Source organism: Spermophilus citellus, assembly GCF_964194105.1.
Source record: "Spermophilus citellus genome assembly, chromosome: 5".
Taxonomy (NCBI): Eukaryota; Metazoa; Chordata; class Mammalia; order Rodentia; family Sciuridae; genus Spermophilus; species Spermophilus citellus.
In genome coordinates, this window is record NC_138186.1 from 143,364,569 (window position 1) to 143,371,202 (window position 6,634).

The window sequence follows — 6,634 nt, forward strand, 5'->3', positions numbered from 1 at the left end:
CCTTGCAGTCTAGGGGAGGGGCCTGCTAGGCCAGCAAAGCTTTTGGACCCCTTTCACAAGCAGAGGAGACACGCGTGAACAAACCTTGGTTTCCAACTTGTAAATCGACTCAGTTGTAATGCACACCCACCAGTCTTCTTCTCCCACTTTGGCCCAGCTGAGGAGGAGCTTGCCCATTTCCTTAGGCCTTCTTTTCTCTGAAGAGGCCTCAACTGGTTGCTACTGAGAAGGGTAGGAAAATGTCAAGATCCTTTGCTGTTTCTGGGCCTTCCTTAACAAATTCACAAACGCTCCATGCCCCTCTCCCTTCCTCCCAAGAAAACAACAACTAAAATCCAGAGAAGATTCATTTTGCTTCCTGCTAACATCCCATAAGACTCCAAGGTTTTAACCAGGGTATTTTCCCATTTTACCTGGGAAAAGTTAAGAAAACAAGTGTTTCACAGAATCTTTATGGTGATGGCAGAGAAAGTACAAAAAAAGAAAAAAAAATCCTTCTGTACTTGGTCACTTTAAAGATACCCGTGGATTAGACAAAGGGGTATGAAGGGGAGGGGTGTGGAGTAATATGAAAGACAGTGGAATGAGTCTGACATAACTTTCCTATGTAGATATATGAATATGCCACAGTGAATCTCCTCATGATGTACATCCACAAGACTGGGATCCTAAGTAGAATAAGGTGTACTCATGTTTATGTAAATATGTCAAAATAGACTTCACTATTATGTATAATTAAAATGAACAGCAGCAACAAAAAGATACCAAGGAACTGCAGTGTGTACTCACATTTGACCATTGCACACCTACACACAATTTGGTGGGGTGGATAAGGAACGATGTGAGGAAATATTTTATTAGTTAATAATCTTGATGGGAGCTGGGGATGTGGCTCAAATGGTAGCACGCCTGGCATGCGCGGGGCACTGGGTTCGATCTTCAGCACCACGTAAAAAATAAAATAAAGATGTTGTATCCACCAAAAACTAAAAAATAATTATTAAAAAGTTCTCTCTCTCTTTTTAAAAAATCAGTAAAAAAATAATCTTGATGAAATTAAAACTACCTGCAATTTATTTCCAAAAATGCTTTTCTTGTAGACATCACAGTCTCAGTTGCTCTAGGACATCACCTTGCCTGGGACTTCTTGTCATGCAAACTTCCTCCCAATGCTTCTGGCTTCCTCTTCTCCTATCCTCTTAAATGCCAGGGTTACTCAAGTGAAGTAGACACATTATAAAACACAAAGCAGGACTATACTTTTGAAAAAGGTTCTTTTTTATCCTTAATCCCAGCTTGGACCATCTTTCCTGGAGAAGAAAAAAATTCTTCTAGGGAGTTAAGTAGGTGAGGAAAGGGAACTGCAATGTAGGGGTTAAATGAAAGTGATGCTATCAAACTAGGAAGACTGAATGCATGACTCTCCCTTACTAATGCATGAATCTCTCCTACTGATTTTGTGCTAGATTTTCTTTCCTTAAAATTGAGCATCAAGGAAGAGGGGCTGAAGCAAAACTCAATAGCAGCTTCTGAACCTTTGACTGATTCTGAACCCCTCAGCTACATTAAGATATCATATCTCTAATCCTGGGCTCAGCTGGGAATTCGCTAACCTCTAACGTTTTGTTTTGTTAGCAGGGTCTTGTTTGCTTTCCCCCTATGCTGTAAACTAAACAGATTGTCAGCAAATCAGTCTTTATTAATGAATTAGCGAACCCTTCCCCCCTAATATCTTTTCTAAGGATCCAAAATTTGTTAATCACCAGTATAGAGATTTATGAGCTCTTATTTTCTGTTGTTTGTGCAGGTGGAGATTTAAATGACCATATCCACTACCAAGATTTATTGCAAGAGTGATTGATGTTATAAACCAGGAAAGGGACTCTTCCCACAGCAGGGATGACAGAAATATCAAGTTGAAGTTGCCTTTGTCTTCATGCACAGATGACCCAGTACTACAACAGAGAACGTATAATAATTTAATCTGAGGTCCAAGACAGCATTAAGAGAACACCCAGCAGGCCTGTTAAAAGTCCCCCCTGCTGATTCCCAAACTAGTTTTCATTGATTTGCCTTCCTTTTTCTCAGTCTTGGTAAGAAACGAAATTCAAAGTTATTTTTAGACTAAGAGCTATGTGAAAATGAGCATTGGCCAGTACTTTGTGAAATGTGAAAGTGTATGTGTATTTGTGTGTGTGTGTGTGTGTGTGTGTGTGTGTGTGTGTGCATGAGAGAGAGAGAGAGAGAGAGAGAGAGAGAGAGAGAGAGAGAGAATGTGGTGTAGCTACTGAGATATTTGCAAAATAACCACAAATAATTTATTTATTTTGACTCTGGATGGGATGGTAATTAAGAATATGAACTACTGCCATACATACACCAGACTATAAACTGTAAAGATTCTTCTTCTTGGAGTCACATTTTTTTATCTTTCTGTTATTTTGGGTCTAATTCTCTGCCATATCTCAGTAGATAGGCTGCATAGATCATTTGGGGGATAGTGACAATCACAGTAACATGGACCACCAAATAGATTGCTGCTTTTTATAATTCTTTTCAATGTTGGAAACTTAAGAACAGCAGATTCTAGAATAGAGCAAAACTAACTTCATGCCATGAACTGGCCAGCAATTATTTTTTTATAGCAAAATAGAAGTATAGGAAAATAACATCTCTTTCAATTGTTTTTCTTTATAACAATGTAAACTATAATTAAGTACCATGTCTATTTATCTTGCAGTGATACATTCAGAATAGGGAGGAGTAGTATGTTGATAATGAACCTTGGAGTGTTTCTAAAAATTCTGTAGGGGATAGTTAACAGTTTGGGGACAAAAACTGAAGAAGGCTGTCATCTGAATATGTTGAAGGAAGTATATTAATGCTTTTTTTCTCTTGAAATTTTATGTCGATTTCTGCTAATAAATACTTGGGGACAAACAGATGAGGGAAGTGGCTTATTGTCAGATTCTACTGAACAAATCGTTTAAGCTACAACTTAAAAACTGCGCCAAATTTTCCCAAAATGTAAACTATATTCTGTGAGAAGAAAATCACTTTTGAGATGCTTAGTAACTTACAATAACAGGAGAAAGAAATGCTTTGAAAATTAACTGTTTCAAAGCACTAAATAGAAAACTAGTGCTTTGAAAGTGTGAGATAGTTTTTTAAAGTTCTTACCTTACTTTTTAAGTAACAGTTTATGCTTCAGAGGCATCTGGCCAATTTGCTGCACACTTCTAACAATTTGTTTTGCAAGGACGGCTATCTTTGAAAGATTTTAGTGCTAAGGAAAATTTATCTTCAAAAGTTGTAAAATGAAGATTAGTAATGGAATGTATCCTTGAACTTAAATCCCACTTTATCAACTGAAAAATTTTAAGGAAGTTCAAATTTGATTCAGTTGCACTTGGGATGGAATAATTTGCTTCCTTTTTTATGTGAAAGAAGATATTTCAGGCTTCTTTTGAACTGACTTTGTATGCCATCATATTATCTTTCCCAGAGAGAAAAATATGCCTTTAAATTCAAATGGTCATCTTTTTCTTATACTCCCTATGATGAGGCCAGGAGGTATCTCATCCTGGAAAGTCAGCAAAACTGCCAATTTCCCTTTTCCTTCACTTCTAATGAACATCTCCAGATATTTTATTCTTTTTCTTTGATGGTAACTGCCACCAATTTGCTGAACCTTTATGCAAGTTGGTGCCTCTTTCTCAATTCTATATAACTGCCACTTTATCTTTTGTTTGCTGCCAGTTGATTATACCATCTGCTCCTAAGTCCATTGAAGCCTGACTTTTTAAAAATTAAATTTTAACTTCATTTCATATATTGAGAATTATCTCCCCTTGTTACAAATCATAGTGGTGCCAACTTGTTGCACTTTGTCTGCTAGGGTGATCATAACTAGTTAGACTAGTGATTTTCTAAGGAGATCAGTAACGGGGATGCTGGGTGTTACTGTGATCTTTCCCTGGCATCAATCAGCCCAGGACATGAATATACTCAGTAATCAGAAATTCCCTTGGTATTCACTGTACCCTAACCCTCTTTTCACATTTATTACAATGAATTATAGATCTGACATCAACAACAATAAGATTTAAAGTTGGCCAATGCCAATAAAATGTAAAGACTCTTCATGGTTCTTTGGGTCCAAAAGTTAACCTGGCATTCCCATGCTCTCCATGATGTAGCTTTGAAAGCAGCCAAGCCTGTGTTCATGAAAGGAACAAGTGGTTGAATGAAACTCAGACAATGAGAGGTAAGAACCTATAAAGCCAGTTTAATAGTTTCCTTTTTTTCTAATATTAGAATAATTTTATTGGAGCCTACTCAGTTTTAGGAAAGAGAGGGGAAAAGATGGAACAAGCCTTGAGTCTCTACCATGTAGGGCTTTTTGTCTTCATTTTTCCATTTCATTTAGAATCTTTCTTTGGAGACTGACTACTAAAGAAGAAGATGCTATATGAAATGAAAATCTGAATTGAAATGTGTGCCAGAGGATTTCTCTTGCAACAATGAAGTTTTAGAAAAATTTGCTTAAGTGTACTTTACTTTCTGTAGCTCACATTAAGCTTGGAAGCAAAATCTCTAGAGTATTCTTAAAAAGAAAACTTGTGGGGGCTGGGGATGTGGCTCAAGCGGTAGCGCGCTCACCTGGCATGCGTGCGGCCTGGGTTTGATCCTCAGCACCACATACAAACAAAAGATGTTGTGTCCGCCAAAAACTAAAAAATAAATATTAAAAAAATTCTCTCTCTCTCTCTCTCTCTCTCTCTCTCTCTCTCTCTCTCTCTCTTTTTTTAAAAAAAAAGAAAACTTGTGGATCACATTGAAGACACCTGTAAAGCACTTAAGTGTTAAATGTAGCTTTTGATGGGTATGAAAAATAAACTGGTCAACTTGCTGTTAGCCTATTTTCTGTCAGGATAGGAGAAGATGGGCATTAAAATAAAAGAGTCTTTCTTGTAGTTATTTCCTTAAGATTATTTCCTTGAGGAGTAGAGTTATAGAGTTTCAATCCTGGGATCAACAAGAAAGTTCTGAAAGTGCAAATCCTGATCTTATAAATATAAAATGATGTAGCATTTTAAAATAAAGATGCAAAATAATATTCTGCTAGAATTGGAAAGGGCTGAGAGCCAGTGAGGCCCTACACAGTCAAGAATTCTGTTCCCATGAGATGAGGGTGACAGTATTGCTACTTGAACCTGTGACTCAATTTGCCTCTGTAACCACGAGAAAAGTTTGGAAATACTGTTTCTAAATACTCTCTTTATATTCAAGGAAACTTGGGGTAGGGACTTATTAGTAAAAAAGAAGGAGAGTGAATCCCAAAGTCGTGGCTAGTGTTTTTATTGTATGAAATATAAAGTTAACTATGTAAAAGCATGAATATTTTCTTTGACCTTGATGAAAATTTCACTTTATGTATAATCTGGCTTCAATGATGATATGCAGACCACAAGCTCTTTGTGAATTTATAAATAGTCCAAATCAACTTCAGCTCTGAATCAGTTTTTAAAAAAATTAACCTGCTTCTAGTTATGTGTCTGAGAACATGCACCAATGGAGCCATTCCAACTAATGTTGTCACCAACTACCTTCAGTGAAACAGCTTTATAAATTACTCCTTTTGAGGATGGAGCAGTAAAAATGTGTGGGTTGTTCATGCAATATACAAGCCACCTTTGGCATTCACTAAATTCCTTCAAGTTGCTTGTTTAATTTCTATCAATCTGATTATGCATCAAGTATATTTATGAGGTAAGAATGAATGGAAAGCTTTTTCTAATATAAAATGTTATATAGATTTTTAAAAAAATTAATAGCAGTTTACTGCCTTAGGAAGCTCAAGCTATCATAAGAAAATATTATAGACTGGATAACTTTTCTTTCTGCAGACAGAAACAAAGAGACACAGAGAGATACACAAAGAGAGAACACTTCTTCTTATAAGGCCATCAGCACTATCAGGTTAGGACACTCTTATTACCTCATTTAAACTCATCTACCTCCTAAAGAGACTATCTCCAAATAGAGTCATATTAAGGATTGTGATCTTCAATATATGAATTTTGGAGAGACACAGTTCAATCCATAGAATTTGCCAATAGAAGTTATAATTGGAAAATAGTTCTTGTTTATTATTTCTAACTTTCACCAACTCAGGATGAAGTGAAGATATAACTAAGATTTTTTGCCATTGAGTGTTTACTATAGATTTCATACCAATGACACAAACAGCAAGAATAACAGAAACCTCAGAATATATATATTCTGAGGAATCATTATGATGAAGAGTTATATAGCTAGAGTTATATAGCTAGATTCTTGGCCTTTGATGAGGAGGGTCATCTAACTCTCATTTCTAAAATTTGGAAGGGGGGCAAGAGAGGGAGTGAGGGAAGAAAGGAGGGAGGGAGGGGGAGAGAGAAAGAGGGAGAGAGAATATTTTCTAGTTAGAAGCTCTAAATCAATTTTAAAGAACCATTAGATAAATTTTTCATCCAGTGCATCTGAGTACAACACACAGCTCCCACACAGAAATAGATTTGGGTTAGATCAATTCAGTAATAAAATTTGTCAAATGTTTTTGAGCCAGTTTTTCCATAGACAAAACAGTGGA